The sequence below is a fragment of the Jaculus jaculus genome, chromosome 2 (genome assembly GCF_020740685.1).
Source record: "Jaculus jaculus isolate mJacJac1 chromosome 2, mJacJac1.mat.Y.cur, whole genome shotgun sequence".
Taxonomy (NCBI): Eukaryota; Metazoa; Chordata; class Mammalia; order Rodentia; family Dipodidae; genus Jaculus; species Jaculus jaculus.
In genome coordinates, this window is record NC_059103.1 from 149,098,894 (window position 1) to 149,122,001 (window position 23,108).

The following is a 23,108-nucleotide window of genomic DNA, read 5'->3' on the forward strand; positions in this document are numbered from 1 at the left end:
ATTCCTTCTTCTAGAACTAACAGTTTATTGAAGACATTTTTCTTCACACTTTGAAATAAAAAAAATAACCTCTACACAGTGTGTCAGCATTTACATTGAAATGAATTTCTTACTCAAGGGAAAAAGCTTTAATTAAATGCATTTAGAAGTTAGAAAGTATCAGCAGCTATGGTGCACAATTCACATGTTTGACTTCCTGCTTGGCCTGGGATAACACAGTAATCACATGAGATGAGACACTGGGCAGAAAACCACAGTCAGCCTGTCGACAGAGCCGTTAATGGATCTGCATCTGTTACCCTGTAGCCAACATCTCTCCTGTATATGGAAGAAATACCCATTTCTTACCAACATGCTGTCTCTCTGTTGTGCTCATCCCACTCAGACTCCACATTTAAAACCAAAGTAGGGTCTCATTCTAGTCCAGGTAGATGGCAGTGTCATATTCTTGAAGCATGCTTACACATGTATGTGTGTGTGTGCCACCACACACACACACACACACACACACACACACACACACACACACAATTTTTTCTGAAGCTATCCATTCAGATTTTGTCCCATCTTTTTCTGCCTGATGATGACTATACCAATACCACAACAAGATAAATGCAAATCTTTTTATATCTCCTTATATAAGGTATTCCTTGAGTATCCAAAAACTCAATTACTTTCAATCATGTGTCATATTAAGTTTCTTTATAATGTGTCAACCAAATTGGCTGTATTCGTTTGATACTTTCCTCCTCCTTACTTCTCTAAATATACTGTAGGCTCTATGAAGCAAAGCTCTCAACCGTTTTGCTCCTTACCACACCATTAGCTTAAGCTGACAGCAAAATAGTTAGCAACTGAATGAATGGAAGAGCCCATAAAGATCTGATCCATTAGAAGAATCAAGTTTCTGGCTTCTACAACTATAAGTCATGTACCCATATGACCAAATGATCCAGATTTACCACTCCTGGGCATATACTCAAGGATTCTACACATTTACACAGAGATACTTGACCATCCATATTTATTGATGCTCTAGTCATAATAGTTTGGAAAAAAAAATCAGTTTGCATCCTCATCAGCTGAATGAATGGATCATGAAGATGTGGCACATATGCACAGTGCAGTGTATTTGGCTATAAAGAAAACAGAAACTTACAAATTTTCAGGAAATGGGTAGATCTGGAAAATCGTATAGTAAGTGAGGTGGTAAATGCTGGACGTGAGGGTGATCTGGCTGAGAAATCTGTTACCCCTTCAAAAGCCAGGGTTGATTTGGCTGATGTGGCTAGCTAGGCAGGTGCCTCTTCATCTTTCACCACCCCATGAACATTCCTGAAAGCTGCATCCTAGGTCAAAGAGGATGACCTTTCCAGAATAGAGGAGGAGTGGTCTTCCGTCAAGGATATACATATCAGAAGCTGCACTTCCCCACTAGAATATCCAAACAAGCTCTCCAAAGGGCAAATGCCACATATTGCCTCTCATGTGCATATCCTATTTCAACTTTTAGATTTGTATGTAAGTTGCAATAAGAGTCAGTAGAAGACAGAAATCTAGCAAGGGGCCATGTGACAAGTAGAAGGGATCAAAAGGAAATAGTATATATGTAAGTAGAGAAGCAGAGTAATAGGGTGCTGGAAGTAGAAAGATTTAAATGGGGATTAGGAGAGGGGAAATGGAGAAGAAGAAAGGTGGGATAGAGTTAACCAAAACTAATGTTATGAAAAAGTCATATTTAAATCACCTTCTTTGTTAACTCATTAAATATAATTTAATATAAAAATATAATTTAAAAAATGAGTTGGGATAGAAGTACTACTTGTGTGGATAATGTTGTTCCAAGGAGTCATGGGTTGTTATATTGAAAGCCAAGTGTCAGGGATAGGAAACCTCCCAGTGAGGTCCCCAAGGCTTCCAAAACAATACTGGTTATTGTCAAGGCTCTTGGTTGTTTGGAACTATATGCTAATAACCTATTGTAGAAGACCCCTTACTTCTTACTTACTTACTTCTATAGAACACTGAGAAATTAACCTGGAATTGAACTGGAGGCCTCCTTCTTGCTGGCTAGCTAGCTGTCAGGATGTTGGGAAAACGCTATGCAGGTTGTTGCAGAAAAACCTCATCCACAATCTTAATGAGCAGTGGACCTTGTGAGCTACACAGTTGAGAAAACAGACAAGATGAGCTCACTGGTGGGATAACTATTATGCTATTACTGTTATGGAGGTAACCATCTGACCTCTGATTAGATATGAAGCCCATGCAATGGGAGGGAATTCATGTCTGCTACTGAAACCCAGTCAAAAGCCTATGACTTGAAAGGTCATAGTCTCTAGGAGGGCAACTACTACTGTTGTTTGGATAAATGAATATTTTATGCCCATCACATTGCCTTCTAAATATTCGTGTAAATGAATGCTGCTCTCACCTTTGGTCAAAGAAGCTTTTTTTTTTTTTTTTTTTTTTTTTGCTTTATAGTTTACTGTGACTACTAGGGCAACTCAAATCTCATCAAAATGCTGAGAATAAGTGACTAATGAGTGTTAAGTGCTAAATGAGACATTTCTGTTATGCTCTGAAAGGCTGAGAGAAAAGTGTAGAAGAGAAGACAGAATGAATGTAAATGCCGTAGGATATGGAGGAGTGTCACAGAGCACTGTCTTCCAGACATGAAGTGGCCACTACATTCATGAGCCCATAGCAGCTGTCTTTATCTAAATAAGACCCACATGAGATTCAGCCCCTCTACATTATGCCACGGATGTGCTGCATCAAGCACCCAGTGAATTTCTCTATTCCTCATTTCTGTTTTCATCAGGTCCCTAGATCACACTTGCTTTGCATAGTGACAGTCTAACCAATATTTTCTCTTTGCCCACAAATCATCTTTCAAAGTTACAACATATGTCAATAATTGCTCAACTCCAATGTCCATTCTCTTTTGATGAGTACTAAGAAGCTACCACTTTATTCATACTAAACCAAAGATTAATATTTTCATTTTACTTGGGTCATGTGTCTAGAACTTTCCAAAGAAATATTTATGCCATAAGTTTTATAGAAAAATCAAGCATTGTCTAATTCTCCATATAACTACATTAATTCACAACTAGATCTTTTTAACTCTTCCCCTAAACAATGTATATTATATTTTTCACTTCTATGTATATTAGCTCTAAAAACTAGTATACACAATTTTCTAAAATTTCACTTACTTCTGAAACTTATTTTCAACTTGTTAATGGAGCCTTCAGTAAGTTTATCATATATGATTTTTATTATATAACTTTACTGGTGAAGGCATAAAGGATATCAACTTTCTTGCATGGCCAATGATAAATGTCAAACATTCCTGCAAGAAGACACCATGTTCACCAGTTCATCTGCTTACTTATATTCTCAACAGTTCCATCTTAGTTAAAGTCTTTACTTTCTACTGACAGGATAAGCCACCCTCTAAACTATACACTTTTTACATAAATAGTATGATGTTGCTAAAATTCAAATTATCAGGGCATTCTTTCTTACAACAAATTAGGGATCTGAAGACCTTGCCTAATTTTTCAAAGTAAACTCAACATTTCCTTATTCAATACCATGAAAATTATGGCAAATATCAAAGTTTTAAGTTTATTTTATTTCCAGTGGCATAACAGATATTTCATATAGATAACCTTTGATATTTCTTACAATCACCCATAGAGGAAAAAAATGTCCTGTCATTGTAATCTATGTTGACATGGATAAAAGGAGACTCAAAGAGCATAAAGTCTCAGAAGACAATTTTTGCTGTTTGAGAAAAAGACAAATAAAATCCTATGATATAATTTATATTTCATAATTGTGTCAAGCAGTGATGTTAAAGAGACATGTAAATACCCCAAGATGTGGGTTACAATAAAACTTGGTGTGTAGTCTTACTCCATCAATCTCTCCTTGTCCTGCCCTTGTACTTGGATACTCTCACTGGTGAGAGTAGATAGAGAGTCTTATCAATTCCAGTGATCTTTTACTATAGACAATATTATTAATTGCCTTGAGCTGTACATGACAAGGTTAAAGATGTACTCTGCTATTGGTAGACACTACCTACATTTTCTGCAAATGCCTTCTATCTATAGTTAAGGGTAATTATTATAGTTATTGATAACTGTAATTAATATGAATGATTTTATAAATATTTCGGTTCTCATAATCAAAGTATAAAACTATATATGACACAGGAAAGGCAATGAACACTGACACTGAGTAACCTGGAGTTGTTCCAACCAGAATAATGTAGGCTCTTTTATTGCCCACTGCCTTGTTTAATTTTAGGCAAGATGTAGCAATAAAGCCCCAGGAGTCCAGTGTCCTGCTAGGCTCTTACCAACTCACTAGTGAGTTTATTTTTTTTTTCTATTTTTCAGTTCTATAATAGCATTGTTCAGAGCATGAACCAATTTCACTTGTACTAACTAAGGACTTAAATTTATAATGTTTGAGTAATTATTTCTTGAAAATATACTTCTTATAACAACTTTGTTGCCTATGGACTTTGTGTCTTATAAATGGCAATCAAACCATTTATTACTCATTGAAATATGCTCAAAGACAAGCTCTAACTGTGTCAAGCTTAGCTCTTCCCAATTCCCAGTAATTCTTTCATTAAAGGTCCAAATATAACCTGCCAATTTCAAAACGCATGAACAGAGCAATTTATTTAACATAGTATTCCTACTGTGGAAACACAAAAAGGAAAACAATAAACAATTCTATTGGAAGTAAAATGTAAATGGCAAAAAATAATGAGAAATAGGTTAGAGAGAAACTCTATTCATAGATAATAGACAACTATTAATACACAGTGATGGGATATAATCTAGAATGAAATACCCCATAAAATCATAATTACTCTAATTCTTGTTGTCAGTAGTTTTACGTTTGTTAAATTTAAGAAGTTTTACGTTTGTTAAATCAAAATATTGTAACATGTAGTTATTGATGCAGACACCATTTTGTGTTTCAATAGCTTTTTTAGTATTATGTTATTAAACGATGTGATGAAAAAAAATTAGAGCAATCCAGATATGGTGGCAAGTAAAGTATAATCCCAATACTTGGAAGATGGATCCAGGAGGATTAGTAGTTCAAGAATAACTTTTCTATATGAGGCCGTCCTGGACTACGTGAGACCACGTCTCCAAAACTAAAGCAAATCCACACAGACATTCACCAGGATGAATGTGAAATGTGTTATCAAGTGCCTTTTATTTTGAGTGGCAGGGCTTCTGACACTTTCCTGTGTCACTGTCTTCGTAGTCCAGTGTGATTCTGTCGAGTAGAAAGCTCATTCTCTCAATGATTACATCTCCGTAGTGCAACACTCACTGGGAGATGAGTGAGGCCATATGTGAAAATATTGTTGCTGTCAACTTGTCATTATAAACTTCACCCGCACCTTGAGTGTAGGATTGTGATGTAGGCGATATACCACTTGTGCTTTGCCCACTTCTGTAGTTCCATTGCTTAAAATAGTCTATAGAGGGCCTGGTACCTGGAGGTGCTAAGACAGGTGAGCTGAATGAAAATGCAGAAGCACAAGAATGTTGGCAACAACTCTTTCTTTCAAATATTTAAAATACATTACCAAGAATAAAATGGAGAACTGCAAGTCCCTTATGAAACATTTATTCTAAACATCTATGTGAAGTCCGATACAATTATTGCAGAAGCAATACTTTTGTGACAGTGTTTGCCAAATGCTAAACATGTGTACAATGGAACTTTTACTATTAGCAACGTACTACACATAATAATGTTGTTTTTTGAATTGCAAAATAAGTCTTAGATTTTATGATACATGCCCATGATTAATGAACAAAGGCGAATCCAAGATTCAAATCCTATATGTCAAGTCAAATTACATTTGGCTGGAAATAATACAAAACTTACAATGCTAGTGTCTGAAATGTAAAGTCTACATGGCAGCCATCATCCAGTGCTCTTGGGAAGCCAACACCATCATCTACACTAGACTGTGCTCTTCATCTTCACTGCTAGGGGAATCTCTTCCTTCCAGTATGCAGAATGGAGGGAAACCAATAGAAATGGTAAGAATTTATCACAGTGGTTGAAAGCTTCTGGAAGCTAACACATATGTTACATATCTCATTGACAAAACATAGTAAGTATTATGGATTTATTATATTCCCCTACCTGCTTATACTAAATCCTGAAACTCTGAGTTCCTCAGAATGAGACTTTATTTGGAAATAGAGCATTGCACATATAAATTGTGAAGATTCAGTCATTCTAGATTAGAATTGTTCTTAATCCATCATGACTGTTGTCCCCTACCAAACAAGGGAATGCCATAAGAAAAGGCATTCAGAGGCCCAGATGCAAGGTGTAGTGGAACTTACAGAGCCTAGCTAAAGTTTGGTGGCCTGTCTCTGGCCAGCTATGACTCAGCAGGGCGCCAAATGCCTCTTGCCTGCTACTTCCATGTAGGAAGTTAGAGTTCCCAGGGCATAGGAGAGGTAGTGGGTCTTCGACACTCACCATCCTGCTCAGCCCTGGAAAGCCACGGGCCAGCCAGATCTCCCACAGCCCTTCCTTCCGGTGAGTCCCACACATGTGTACAGGAAGAGTGCCTTATGAAGACAAGTTATTTCACCAAGACACTATCAGGAGGAATAAGGCCTACAACACACCCTTCCTAGAAACTTAGAGAGATATTTGGCTTCTGAAATCTTGACCTCAGACTTCTAGTCTCTAGGAAAATTAATGCCAGTGTCTAAGTCACTTAGATTGAGGTATTATGTTGCCAGAGCCATAGGAAAAAAATACAAGAAATATTAAGGTAATAAAATAAGAGAGAAAAATTATTATTATAGGATAATAGCAGTCCCTTCTAAACTATGTTACACTTTGAGAAGAGGTCTTAACATGCAGTACTCTGTTGAATCTATTATCAGTTAAGAAAGGCATATTATGGGCTGGAGAGATGGCCTAGCAGTTAAGCGCTTGCCTGTGAAGCCTAAGGACCCCAGTTTGAGGGTCGATTCCCCAGGATCCACATTAGCCAGATGCACAAGGGGGCGCATGCATCTGGAGTTGGTTTGCAGTGGCTAGAGGCCCTGGTGCGTCCATTCTCCCTCTCTCTCTCTCTCTCTCTGTCTCTCACTCTCACTCTCTCTGCCTCTTTCTCTCTGCCTATCACTCTCAAATAAATAAATAAAAATAAACAAAAAAGTTTTGAGAAAGGTATATTATTATTGTTTGATCTATTTAGAAAGAAAACTATCATAACTTAATTACTATACATCACCCATTAAGATATGTACCTTTGGGCTGGAGAGATGGCCTAGCAGTTAAGCGCTTGCCTGTGAAGCCTAAGGACCCCGGTTCGAGGCTCGCTTCCCCAGGTCGCACGTTATCCAGATGCACAAGGGGGCGCACGCATCTGGAGTTTGTTTGCAGAGGCTGGAAGCCCTGGCGCGCCCATTCTCTCTCTCCCTCTATCTGTCTTTCTCTCTGTGTCTGTCGCTCTCAAATAAATAAAAAAAAAAAAAATTTAAAAAAAAAAGATATGTACCTTTATTACAAATATGTTTATGTATAAAACTTGGCACCTTAGGATCAATAAAATATATATCCAATGATCTATAAATAATTATAACAGTAAAAATAAAGGAAAGTTGTTATAGATGACTAGGATTCAATAATTTATACTCTAGCACGTAAAAATATCTTAGAATGATGTGTTTTACTATAGTATATTAAAAGGTTATATGTACAAATAAAAATTATAATCATATCAATATAAATATTGATATGTATATAACTCCATAAAGTAAAATCAACCTAATTTTATTATAATTGCACAAACTGCTCCAATATATTAACAAAATATCCATATTATATATTGCCTTTCGAACTAAGTTGCACTTGGTATAAATTATTCTTGTTCTAAAAAGAAAGAAAACTTTGTAGTTGTACTATGAAAGAAATTTCCCATTTCCTACTAAATAAAATAGAATAATATTGCTCTAATTGTGAATACTAAGAAAAGTTCTAAAAGTGAGATTAGAAAAGCTGAAATACCATCAAATATAGTAATAATTAACTTCCTTGTTAAAACATTTTGCTTTTCTTTTGTCTTTGTACAAAGCTCAGTCTCATTTACTTCAATTATTCTTCTCATTATAGGTTGAGTCTTTAGAAACAACTGAATTCTTTCTGTCTAGTCCCAAAGGAAAGCTTTAATTGTGTGTTGCCATGACAAATTGAATGAACTAGACATATATTACAATATAATTGTATAACTTGCTATATTTAGAGGGCCTTTTCAAGGTAGTCATTCACTTTATATAGAACTAAGTCCTGAAAAATGCATAAATTACACAATTAACAAGGAACAATGCAAGGATCAATTAACTTACTCAACCAACAATGAAATAGTAGAGCTTAGTTGATGTCTAACCTTAAAATTCACAATCTGGAATAGAGGTTACCAAGCTGAATTATGTAGACCAAATCTGGTCTAAAAAGTATTTCTTGTTTATTTACTTTTTTGTGTCATTTATAAGATAAGAAGGATTTTGAAACTTTAGAATGGTTGAAAACAAAATCACATTGTATATAGTCTATAAAAATTCTATGAAATTCAGCTTTTGGTGTCCACAAAAAAATTAATATGGCTACACTCATTAGTTTATTATCTATGATGGCTTACACTTTAAAATAGCTGAGTGGAGTACTTGTGACAGAAATTGAATTAACTGCAAAGCTCATGGTATCTACTGTCAACCCTTTAAGGTATTCATTGCAGGTAAATCAGGCACAGCAGTGATCGTGAGCTGTGCATTTGAACAAGAGTTATAGAGAGTCTATTTGCTCATGAGGATCAAGAAAGACCACACTGAAAATATCTATCAGAAGTGGAGTTAGGAGTGACTATCTCAAAAAGTAGAAAGGGACTTCCGGTTAAGATGGCAGCATAGGTACCACGACAAAGCAGCCTAGCGGGGAAAAAGACCAAAAAAACTCAGCAAAATACACACTTTTACTAAAAAGTGAGGTGTATAGGAAATTGAAGCGGCAGCAGAGAAGTAGAAGAGTTCGAGAGCATCCACAGCCTGCACAGGCGGGAAAAGCGGCTCCGGCAGCTCAGCCAACAGACGAGGCCGCGGCGTACCAGAAAGCCGCTGGGCTCCGCTCCAGCGGCAGGAAAAGCCAGGTGCGTGAGCTTTCCCTCACACGGGTGCTCTCTGCAACTCGGGAAACGTGAGGAGAGAGCGGCAAGGAGCAACGGAGGAGCAGACTGTGAGGAAGGAGAACGTTTGGAGCAGCGAGAGAACCAGAGCAGCTGCGGCTCCCTCCCCTCCCCCACTGCCTGAGCCCAGCTCCAGTGAACAGAGCAGTGGCCTGGGACCCGGCCATGCGAACTTGGGCTGACAGCAGGACCCAAGCAGGAGCAGAGTTCAGCAGCAACATCAGCAGCTCCAGCACCGGTAATAGCGGCCCCAGCAGCAGCAGACCCAGGAGTGGCAGCAGCGGCAGACTCAGCAGCAGCAGCTTCAGGGGGAGCAGTGGCAGTGGACACAGCAGCAGAAGCTTCAGCAGCAGTGGTGGCTCCAGCAGTGGCAGCTACAGCAGCAGCAGAGGCAGCAGCAGCGGTGGAACCAGCAGCAATACCTTCAGCAGCAGTGGCTACAGACCCAGCAGGGGCAGCTTGAGCAGCAGCAGTTCCAACAGCAGGGGAGCTGATCTGCAGGGCCACACTTGCCAGGCTCGGTTTGCCCCACAGGAAAAGCAAGTGCCCAGCTCCAGAAATCAGAACAGCACGCCGACGACCCAGGCAGCAACTTGACTGAGACCAAAATCATCCAAGGTAACTGGGATTGCACCAGGGAAGGGTCTCACTTGGTCGCAAGCTGACTTGGATCCCTCAACAGACCAGAAATCTTAACCTGTTTGTTGATAGAGGATCTGGTCGTTATAATAACTACTCTTGCATACATACTTGGGGCTGTTTTTGATTGAATGTGTACAGTGTTTAGTTAAATTTTAGAATCTACCTGTATTTTATTCCACTCAGCCTGCTTGAATATTCCTATAGCAGGGAAACTCAACCCCTAAGAACATCTTTGTAGATACTCTGAGAGTCTTAAGAGCCACACCTAACACCTTAAGGTCCTACCCTGAAAATATATTACATCAAATCAATTGATACAACTAAGAATACACAGCTAGCTAGAAAATCCAAGCATTAACTTAATCCAAGATGCAAAAATATATACATTATAACACAAGAAAAACTAAAAAGCAAGACGATATAAACCCACCTAAAAGTATTAATGCATCAGAAATGTCCTCCAGTGAGAAAGAGTTAGAGGAAATGCCTGAGTTAGAGTTCAAAAGAATGATTATAAATATGTTCAAAGAGGTCAAAGAACACATCAAAACAATCAAAGAAGAAATCAAAGAGGAAATCAAAGGAATCAAAGAAGATGCAGGACACCAATTTCATGAAATAAAGAAGGCAATACAAGACATAAATAAGGAAATAGAAATAACAAAGAAAAACCAGTCAGAATTACTAGCAATGAAGAACACAGTTAATGAAATAAAAAATTCTGTAGAAAATCTCACCAGTAGGATAGATGAGGGAGAGGACAGAATATCTAAGCTAGAAGACCAGGTGGCAGACCTAATGCAGTCCAACAAAGAGAAAGACAAACTTATAGAAAAGTATGAGTGGGAATTTCAAGTTATTCGGGACACTATGAAAAGATCCAATATAAGAATTCAGGGCATAGTAGAAGGAGAAGAACTCCACTTCAAAGGCATAGTAGGCGTCTTCAACAAAATCATAGAAGAAAATTTCCCCCAAATAGGGAAAGAGGTGCCAATGCAGATACAGGAAGCCTTTAAAACCCCGGCCAGACAAAACCCAGAAAGAACCTCTCCTTGCCATATTATAATCAAACTTCCAAACACACACACCAAAGAAAAAATATTGAAAGCATTTAGAGAGAAAAATCAAGTTACCTACAAAAGCAAGCCCATCAGGATTACAGCAGATTATTCAACACAAACTTTTAAAGCCAGAAGGGCTTGGAGTGATATATTCCAAGTTCTGAAAGATAACAACTGTCAACCAAGGTTACTTTATCCTGCAAAGTTATCCATTCAAATAGATGGAGAAATAAAGACATTCCATGACAAAAGCAGGTTAAAAGAGTATTTGAAGACAAAACCAGCTCTACAGAAAATACTTGATAGAATCCTCCATGCTGAAGAAAAGGAAAAGCACACATATAAGGAACCTAGAAAAAACAAGCAATACTCAAATACCAGTTAACAGAAGAGAGCACAGGTAGAACTAGAAACACACACACACACACAAAAATGGCAAACATAAATACACACCTTTCAATAATATCTCTTAATATCAACGGCCTCAATGCACCAACGAAAAGACATAGATTTGCAGACTGGGTTAAAAAGCAGGATCCTACAATTTTTTGTCTCCTAGAAACTCACCTTTCTACAAAGGATAGGCATTACCTTAGGGTTAAAGGTTGGAAGACGGTGTTTCAAGCAAATGGGCCTAGAAAATAAGCAGGGGTTGCTATCTTAATATTAGACAGGGTAGACTTTAGTCCGATGTTAGTCAAGAAAGATAAGGAAGGTCACTTTATATTGATTAAGGGCACACTCCAACAGGAGAACATTACAATCCTAAACATATATGAACGTAACATGGGGGCTCCCAAATTCATCAAACAAACACTATTAGAACTAAGGTCACAGATAACACCAAACACAGTGGTGGTGGGTGACTTTAACACCCCACTCTCATCAATTGACAGGTCATCCCAGGAAAGAATAAACATAGAGGCATCTGGACTAAATGAGGTCATAGAAGGAATGGACTTAACAGATATATACAGGACATTTCATCCAAAGGCTGCAGAATATACATTCTTTTCAGCAGCACATGGAACATTCTCTAAAATAGACCATATATTAGGACACAAAGCAAATCTTAACAAATTCAGGAAAATTGAAATAATTCCTTGCATTCTATCTGACCACAATGGAATTAAACTACAAATCAGTAGCAAGAAAGGCTATAGAGCATACACAAAATCATGAAAACTAAACAATACACTACTAAATGATGAATGGGTCAATGAAGGAATCACAAAGGAAATCAAAAAATTTATAGACTCAAATGATAATGAGAACACAACATACCAAAATCTCTGGGACACAATGTAGGCAGTCCTAAGAGGTAAAGTTATAGCCTTAAGTGCCTATATTAAGAAATTAGAAAGGTCACAAGTAAACGGCCTAATGCTTCGCCTTAAAGCCTTGGAAAAAGAAGAACAAGGCAAACCAAAAATCAGTAGACGGGAAGAAATAATAAAGATTAGGGCAGAAATTAATGAAATAGATACAAAAAGAACAATCCAAAGAATTAATGAAACAAAGAGTTGGTTCTTTGAAAGGATACACAAGATTGATAAACCCTTAGCAAATCTGACCAAAAGAAAGAGAGAAGAGACACAAATTAATAAAATCAGAGATGAACAAGGTAACATCACAACAGATTTCAGAGAAATTCAGAAAATCATAGGGACATACTATAAAAGCATATACTCCACAAAGTATGAAAATCTGAAATGATTTCCTTGATGTATATGACCTACCTAAATTAAATCAAAATGAGATTAATCACTTAAATAGACCTACAACAAACATGGAGATCCGAACAGTTATCAATAATCTCCCAACTAAAAAAAGCCCAGGCCCGGATAGATTCACCGCTGAATTTTAACAGACTTTTAAGGAAGAGCTAACACCATTGCTTCTTAAGCTTTTCCAGGAAATAGAAAAAGAAGGAATTCTACCAAACTCCTTCTATGAGGCCAGCATAACCCTGATACCAAAACCAGGCAAAGATAGAACAAAAAAAGAAAATTACAGACCAATCTCCCTCATGAACATAGATGCAAAAATTCTCAACAAAATATTGGCAAACAGAATACAAGAGTATATCAAAAAGATCATTCACCCTGACCAAGTAGGCTTTATCCCAGAGATGCAGGGATGGTTCAACATATGCAAATCTATAAATGTAATACATTACATAAACGGGTTGAAGGACAAAAATCACATGATCATATCATTAGACGCAGAGAAAGCATTTGACAAAATCCAACATCCCTTCATGATAAAAGTCCTACAGAGACTGGGAATAGAAGGAACATATCTCAATATAATAAAGGCTATTTATGACAAGCCTACAGCCAACATATTACTAAATGGGGAAAAACTGGAAGCTTTTCCACTAAAATCAGGAACAAGACAAGGGTGTCCACTGTCCCCACTTTTATTTAATATAGTTTTGGAAGTCTTGGCCATAGCAATAAGGCAAGAGACACACATAAAAGGGATACAAATTGGAAAGGAAGAGATCAAGTTATCATTATTTGCAGATGACATGATTCTATACATAAAGGACCCTAGAGGCTCTACTAGCAAGCTGTTAGAGCTGATCAAAACCTACAGCAATGTAGCAGGATACAAAATAAATACACAGAAATCAGTAGCCTTCATATATGCTAACAACAAACACACAGAGGATGAAATCAGAGAATCACTCCCATTCACAATTGCATCAAAAAAAAAAGTACCTTGGAATAAACCTAACCAAGGAAGTAAAGAATCTATACAATGAGAACTTTAAAACACTCAAGCGAGAAATTGCAGAAGACACTAGAAAGTGGAGAAACATCCCTTGTTCCTGGATTGGAAGAATCAATATTGTGAAAATGGCAATCTTACCTAAAGCAAACTACACATTTAATGCAATCCCTATCAAAATTCCAAAGGCTTTCTTCATGGAAATAGAAAAAACAATCCAAAAATTCATTTGGAATCACAAAAAAACCTTGAATATCTAAAATAATACTTAGCAACAAAAAAGAGGCTGGTGGTATCACCATACCTGATTTTAACCTATACTACAGAGTCATAGTAACAAAAACAGCATGGTACTGGCACAAAAATAGACATGTAGATCAGTGGAACAGAATAGAGGACCCAGATGTGAGCCCAAGTAGCTATAGCCACCTGATATTCAATAAAAATGCCAAAAATACTCATTGGAGAAGAGACAGCCTCTTCAGCAAATGGTGTTTTGGAAACTGGATATATATCTGCAGAAAGATGAAAATAGATTCTTCTCTCTCACCATGCACAAGAATTAAGTCCAAATGGATTAAAGACCTTAACATCAAACCGGAAACTGAAATTGCTAGAGGAAAAAGTAGGGGAAACCCTTCAACATATTGGTCTTGGCAAAGACTTTCTGAATACAACCCCAATTGCTCAGGCAATAAAACCACAGATTAACCACTGGGACCTCATGAAATTACAAAGATTTTGCACTGCCAAGGACACAGTGAAAAAAGCAAAGAGGCAACCTACAGAATGGGAAAAAATCTTCGCCAGCTATATATCTGATAGAGGATTAATATCTAGGATATACAAAGAACTCAAAAAGTTAAATAATAAGGAATCAAACAAGCCAATCAAAAAATGGGCTATGGAGCTAAATAGAGCATTCTCAAAGGAAGAAATATGAATGGCATATAAGCATCTAAAAAAATGTTCTACGTCACTAGTCATCAGGGAAATGCAGATTAAAACTACATTGAGATTCCATCTCACTCCTGTCAGATTGGCCACCATCATGAAAACAAATGATCATAAATGTTGGCTGGGATGTGGAAAAAAAGGAACCCTTCTGCACTGCTGGTGGGAATGCAATCTGGTCCAGCCATTGTGGAAAACAGTGTGGAGGTTCCTAAAACAGCTAGAGATTGATCTACCATATGACCCAGCTATAGCACTCCTAGGCATATATCCAAAGGACTCATCTCATTTCCTTAGAAGTACATGCTCAACCATGTTTATTGCTGCTCAATTTATAATAGCTGGGAAATGGAACCAGCCTAGATGTCCCTCAACAGATGAGTGGATAATGAAGATGTGGCACATTTATACAATGGAGTTCTACTCAGTGGTAAAGAAAAATGAAGTTATGAAATTTGCAGAAAAATGGATGGACCTGGAAAGTATTATACTAAGTGAGGTAACCCAGGCCCAGAAAGACAAGCGCCACATGTTCTCTCTCATATGTGGATCCTAGCTACAGATGACTGGGCTTCTGCGTGAGAATGAAAATACTTAGTAGCAGAGGCCAGTAAGTTGAAAAGGAGACATAAAGGGTGGGGAAAGGAAGGGAGGAGGATACTTAATAGGTTGATATTGTATATATGTAATTACAATGATTGTAATGGGGAGGTAATATGATGGAGAATGGAATTTCAAATGGGAACGTGTGGGGGTGGGGAGGGAGGGAATTACCATGGTATATATTTTATAATCATGGAAAGTGTTAATAAAAATTTTAAAAAAAGTAGAAAGGGGCTCACTAATAGTCCTATGTACAGAATTTTGAAGAATTTGTTCATCAATAGAAAATTTTTAATGGAATCCAGTTGCAAATATGTTGAAGATAGCTCTCTCTTCCTTAAACATTTCTTGAACTCAAAGCCTTAAAGCTAAAAACCTCTAAAATATCTGATAGTAAATTTATAATTTATAATTTTAATTTATATATTATTTTTTTTGGGGGGGGTTCAAGATCATGTCTCACTCTAGCTCAGGCTGACCTGGAAGTCACTATGTACTCTCATGGTGGTCTCAAACTCACAGTGATCCTCCTACCTCTGCTGCCCAAGTGCTGAAATTAAAGACATGCACAACCACGCCTGGCTAGAATTTATAATTTTTCTCATATATTTCTTTCTGCTGCCAAATCTGCTGCTAGCTAGACTTGTTAAACTGTTCTGTACTTTGAGTTGTTCTTGCATTTGTACCATATTTAGTTGTTTTCTACAATGATTTAAATGGCGTATCTTTCCATGCCACTTTGTTAAGTACATATATTATACTGTTCTCTTCTCTTGCACAAATTAGTATCACCACTGAACTGCATTATTAACCCTCAAATGTACCAGGAATGCTTTGCTTAAAGACAATGTAGGACAGTATCTACAAGCTGCCCACTCTTTTGCTCAAAAATTCATCCTTTAATGGTATTGTAGATATGTAACTAAAAGAACAGGTTAATGGGTGTGGAAAGATCTAAGTTAGGTCAGAGGAAGAGATGGAATAAAGGAAAGGTGGGGAGAGTGCAAATCAAAATCCAAGAGGGTATGAATAAGTCATATGGAAACCTACTTTTTGGCACACCCAGAAGCCATAGATTGTTACTAAAAAAATTTCAATGCCAGGGACAGAATACCTTCCAATGAGTTGTTGGCTAGGGAGGTCCCTGATACCCCCATGACATTATGGGCCATTGCTGAGGCCATTGGTTTCCCACCAGGAATAGATGGTGAGACCCTATTGCTGAAGACTCCACATACTTGGGCTGCAAGTTCACTGAGAAATCCTTCTGGAGCTAAGCTGAAAACCTCCTCTGTGTAGAGCAGCTGACATACAGCTGGAAAAAGCTCTGGAACATGCAGTTCCATGGGAGAGAGAAAAATCACCATGAGAGATAAACAACAGTGGACATTGCATGCCTAAATTTGGCCAGCCAAACCAAATGAACCAGAAGGTGCAATAGTCTGTTTGAGAGAAACCAACTGCTCTCTAATTGGACTAGAGGCCTGCTTCACAGGAAGGAATCCATGCATAATACTGAAAACATATGACAGAGGAAGTCATGAGCCCTATGGGTGTAATATCTGCTATGGTCTGGAGAAATGTATATATCATGCTCACCAATCTGCCTGGTAAGCACTTCTCTTAATGTTCAAACTCATGTATTAATGCTACTCTTAGTTTTGGTTAAATAACCTTCTCTTTTCAGATGGTGGTGAACTTGGGGTGACTCAGAAGGCACTATTGTGCTGAGAAGAAGTGACAGAGTGACAGAGAAGTACTCAACACTGAAACATCCCTATCACACCTTCCAAGGCTCAGGGTTCATTGCAGAAGAGGTGGCAGAAAGAATGTAAGAGCCGAAGGAAGGGTAGGTACTCAATGTATTCTTCAACATATTCTTTCAGACACAAAATGGCCTGGATATCCATGACCTCTCAGTGCCTGACACTACCTACATAAAACCATCATAAAAGGAGGAAAAGATAATGACATCAAAATAAAAGAGAGACTGAGTGAGAGGGGGAAGGGGTATAGTGGTGGTTTGATTCAGGTGGCCCCCATAAACTTAGGTGTTGTGAATGCTAGGTTCCCAGCTGATGGATATTTGGGAATTAATGCCTCCTGGAGGGAGTGTATTGCTGGGGGCGGGCTTATGGGCTTTATAGCCAGTTTCCCCATGCCAGTGTTTGGCACACCCTCCTGTTGCTGTGGTCCATCTTCTGTTGGCCAGCGGGTGATGTCCACCCTCTGCTCATGCCATCGTTTTCCCCTGCCATTGTGGAGACTCTCAAGACTGTAAGCCAAAATAAATCTCTTTTTCCCAGAAGCTGCTCTTGGTTGGGTGATTTCTAACAGCAATGTGAACCGGACTGCAACAGGTATGATGCAGAGAGGAGTTACAATGGGGAAAATGGGGGGAGGGGATTACCATGGGTTATTATTTAAAATTATGGAAATTGTCAATAAAATAATTTTTAAAAATCCATCCTTTAGACTTCACATTTTCTTATTTAGCTTAATAACTGTCTTAACTGATGTTGATCTGCTTATTGATATATTTAAAACTTGAAATTGATTTTCATTGCATTCTGTAATCCAGCATAGGTATATTCTAAATACTGGGACAGTTATTAATGTATTAATAGTAGTAACTATCTGTGCTTCACAGATCAGGTACTGAATCATACATATTTATGGGTTCATAATGTAAAGTTTTCAGTTTTCATGATAGAAGGCCTTGGTTTCTATTCTCAGACTTATGCACTGAAAGCAGATTTAAAATGAAAACAAAATATGATTTAAATGCATCCATGTTCTCAGAGTGCATTTAAATAGCTACCTTCACAATTATGTTTCATGTCATCCTATTATTGTCCATTAAGTAGTTACCTCAATAGTTGCTTATTTATTCATATGTGGATTATCATGTTCATTGCTACATCATTCTATTGCTAATAAAATAAGTTATCATAAACTTTTGGGCTTGAAGCAACACATATTTGTTGCTTCACAGATTTAACAGGCAATATACCATGGTACTCAGAATAGAATGGCTAGGGTCTCTCCTTAAAATGGAACAAGACCAAATCAAGGAAAAGGCAAGACAATGTTCCTTCCTAAAGGGGAAACTCTATTCAATGGTCATCAAATTATCAGAAGTCTTTAGAGTCTGCCATAGGGATGTATTTTAATGTTTCAGTTTTTAAAAATATACTTTATTGTTTATTTATTTGAGACAGGAGAGAGAGAGAGAGAGAGAGAGAGAGAGAGAGATAGAGAGAGAGAGAGAATGGGCAGACCAGGGCATCCAGCCACTGAAAATGAACTCCGCATGCATGTGCCTCCTTGTGCATCTGGCTTACGTGGGTCCTGGGGAATCAAACTGGACTCCTTTGGCTTTGCAGGCAAATGCCTTAACTGCTAAGCCATCTTCTCCAGCCCCATGTTCCAGTTTTCGTATGATAAAATATAACATGGAAATTCTAATTCCCTCAAAATCACTCAACTATGCTATCAAAGCAACTTAGAATAATTGGGCTTACAAAAGTAAAAGCAGAGGATGTCCTTGAGCCAGCCTTTGCAATCTCCACTTTGCTAAAGGCCAGAGAAGGATCTGACTTCTACTTATCTCTTGCCTAAAGAAGTCTCCTAGATCTGTTTTTCCACAAGTAACTGGAGTCCTTCCCTAGGCAGGTGATCAGCCTCCTTTCCTAGAATTAAGATTCCTGGAAAGATTAAGTCTGATTGTCATTAGTTCAGCCTCCATTCAGAATTTATAAATGACCCCAAATTGGGTCTTAAGGTGGGATTTACACCTTACTGTCTTCTCATGGACAAGAGCTCTTCTTTAAGAGAGAGAAAAGAGAGAGAAAGAATGGGTGAACCAGGGCCTCTAGCCACTGAAATCAAATTCAAGATGCATGTACCACTTTTTGCATCTGGATTTGCATGGGTAGTAGGGAATTGAACCTGAGTCATTATGCATTTCAGGCAAGTACCTAAACCGCTGAGCCATCTGTCCAGCCCAACAGGTCTTCTTACTCTCTCCTTTTTCCTTCTCTTAATCTAATAAAGTCTCTCTAAACTTTACCCTCTGGTTTGTACATTTCAATTCTCTTAATTCATAAGATAAGAATGTGGGTACATTCTTAACATATTGTATCATATTGGTGTGTTAAGATGTATAGATGCATTGGCAAGGAACCTCAAACTTTCTGTCTTTGTTTTTTTTCTGTCAACGTTTCTGTCTTTGTCTTTAACCTTGCTTATACCTTGAATATGACCTTGATGCAGAAAGGCTCTGGAGGGATCCCCAAAATTTATGACTCCAAGTATGCATTCTATTCTACCTTTACAAAGAATTGATGAAGACAGACTTATAAAGGATAAATTATAAATTATAAAGTTTATTTAGGGAGAAATCAGAAATTGTGGGGTTTATTTAAGGGAGGTTGAGATCTAGGAAAGAAAACTAAAGCAGAATCATAAACACGTGGGAAGTAAGAAACATACTTTCATGTGGAAACACTGCACAGTTTATAAAGTTCATTTAAAAGAAATTGAGGTTCTGGGGGAAAGCTGGAGTAGAGCCGCAAGCACATGGGGGAGAGTTAAACTGAGGCTTTCAAAGAAAGATTAGAGTAAAGCTGCAAATGCTTGGAAGGTGAGAGAAACTGAGGCTTTTAAAGAGGGATTAGAGGAAGCTGCAGACACATGGAAAGATCACTTCAGAGAAACTGAAGCTTTTAAAGAGGAATTAGAGTAAGGCCTCAAACACATGGCAAGTAGAATCTAGGAGCTTGTGTAGGGAGTCTTAGGAGGACCCACGTGGTATTTGCCATGTGCTTTTCTGTGTAGAGCAGTTAAGAGGGCAAATGGTGGTGACTTAGGGAAGAATAGAAGAGAGATGAGAAATGAGTAGTAAAAAGTGTTAAAATAATTACACAGGTAAATAGAACGAGAGAGAAAGCACCCACTGGTAGATTTAGCATGTAAGAAAAATATGCACATGGCAGATTCAGCCACCAGAGGAAAATCTTACATGTAATTAAAGTGAGAAGTTACCCCAAACTATAAGGCAAAGGCAAGTAGAAAAAATCATCCAAACCAAGAAGCAGTTTTCTTCCCCACCCCAGCCAGGCTGGGTAAGAAGGGAAGCCACTTATGTGTATCTAAGCAGAAGTGAGAGGGAATCCTGAGAGGGTGGGCAGGAAGAAGGCTACAGCCTTTATAGTACAGAACATGTATTCCTTCATCAGATTCAGCTGTAAAGGGAAGACCTGATGAGTTTGTAGATTTGGAGGGAGAATGCCAGGGCCAGCCCTCCTGGGCCATTTATTTAGATAGCATGCTAGACTGTGGGCAGCAGGAGGCACTGTAGATCATTAATGATCAAACACAAGTTCCTTTCCAGCCAAGAGTTCCGTTCCAGCCAAGAGTGCCATTCTTGTGCCAGGGAAAGGTGGTACGTGGGTGACATCTCTTGGTTTTCTCTGTACCTTAATTTCTAACTGAAACTGCCTAAAATAAACTAAGCTTTATCCTATAGTCCTTCAACCTGAATGAAGTAAAATATGTCCCTAGCACCCATGTTCACTGCCTGAACTCCCCTAACTGCTTTACCTAATAAATTGTATCATTAAAACCCTTTTATTTCATTGAAATAAATAGGAATAATTATTTGATCAACTTTCTACTTAAGTTTCTCTTCATTGTCTCACAGACATCTCTAAAATGTCACACCCAAAATAAAACTGAAGAAACTTTCTTGAAATATATTCTCCATTCCCATCCCCCCCATCTCCTAGTATAGTGAATGTCATCACCATTTGCACTAATCAGACCACCTGGACTTAGCATTTGCACACTCATTTCCTCACTTCATCCTCCCACCTTCTACTGGAAGTATAATCCTTATCCTTGAATAACTCCTGGCTCTGTCCACTTTTTCCATCTCCATTGCTAGTACTCCTAAGTCAATAAACAGGCATTGATTTTGTACAGCTCATTCCCCATACGGTAGAAAGTTTTAAAATGCTGGTTTAATTATATCGTTCCCTTGCTTACAAAGCAAAAGTACAATACTATGGACCCTAAGGCCATGCCTATGCTACCAGTTTAGTGTTGTCCATTGTCTTTTCCGTGTCTTCATGCTCACTACTTCCTCTAACGTGCATGCTCCTTCCACTTTGGGTTCTCTGTTTACTAGTCAGCTGCACAACAGCTGGTAGCAACTTTGTCAGCAGGAGTTTGCCTGTAACAAGACACCTCTCCTCCAAGAGGTCACTTGAATCCTGCTTGTTGTCCTGTGTTTGGTCTAGGGAAAAGCCAGGGTATAGAAGTCACAATGTGATACAAAATTTAAGAATAAAAATATTCTGTTGGATGACAGAAGCTACAGCCACTCTGAAAGGGCCTATGTATGGCCAGCCCATTAGTTGAACAATCAATAAAACCAATCTTTCACAAACCCATAGCTAGAAGGAGAATGTTGTTATTTTTCTGTCTTTGGAATTGACTTGAGTATTGGATCAAAATGTTTCCAAAAGTTTTAGTACAGGTAGGTAGCTAGGTGGTAAACAGACAGATAAATAATAGATAGATGGATAGATGGACGGACAGACAGACAGACAGACAGATAGATAGATAGATAACTTTAAAAATGTTAGGAGAGGAGGAAATGTGGCTCAGTAGGAAAAGTACTTGCTGCAAAAGCATAAGGAAATAAGTTTGGATCACCAGCACTCACATAAAAGACAGGAGTGGTGGGATTCTCTTGTAATCCTAGCTCTGGGAAGGCAGAGACAAGAGGATTCCCAGGGCTTTCTGCCTAGTTTATTTTTTTTGCCAAATAAGTGAGTTCAGGGTTTAGAAAGAAACATTGTTTCAAAAATTAAGGCATCAAATGACTGAGAAAGACACTCAATACTAATTTCTGGCTTCCATACACAAGTACACATAAGCATGTACATCAACAAACATACATATCAGCACACATGCATGTGCGGGCATACACACACTCAATGCAAAAAGAAAAAGGAATGTTGGGGGAGTCATCCAGTTTTCTCTTAAAGATTATAAAAAAGAAAGAATATATTTGGGATTTCAAAAATACTTTGGCCTCAAGGGATGATTCAGTAGTTAAGATGCTTGCCTGCAAAGCTTAACAACCCACATTTAAGCCCCAATATCCACATAAAGCCAGATGCACAAACTGGTACATGCATCAGGAGTTCATCTGCAGTGACTAGAGGCCCTATCATGGCCATTATCTCTCTCCTTTCTTCTTCTCTCTCTCTTTTTCCTTTCAAATAAATGTATTTTTGTTTATAAAGTACTTTTCAGAACAAGCAAGTTCCAGAAGATGCCCAGCTAGAAAATGGCTGAAATTACTATAAGGAATTCTCCATGACTTTTCAGTCAAACTGAATTCCTCTGTTTCTCTTTTGTTCTAAAAATTATCCATTATTCTGTAAATAGCCACCATGTATAATTATTTATTTTTTAATATTTTTATTGACAACTTCCATAACTGTAAACAATATCCCTTGGTAATTCCCTCCCCCCCCCCGACCAGTTTCCCATTTGAAACTCCACTTTCTATCATATCCCCTCCCTATCTCAATCAGGCTCTTTTATTTTGATGTCATGACATTTTTTTCCTATTATGATGGCTTTGTGTAGGTAGTGTCAGGCACTGTGAGGTCACAGATATCCAGGCTCCTTTGTGTCTGCAGGAGCATGTTGTAAGGAGTCCTACCCTTCCTTTGTCTCTTACATTCTTTCCAGTCCCTCTTCCACAACAGACCCTGAGCCATGGAAGATATGATTGTGATATTTCAGTGCTGAGCACTCCTGTATTC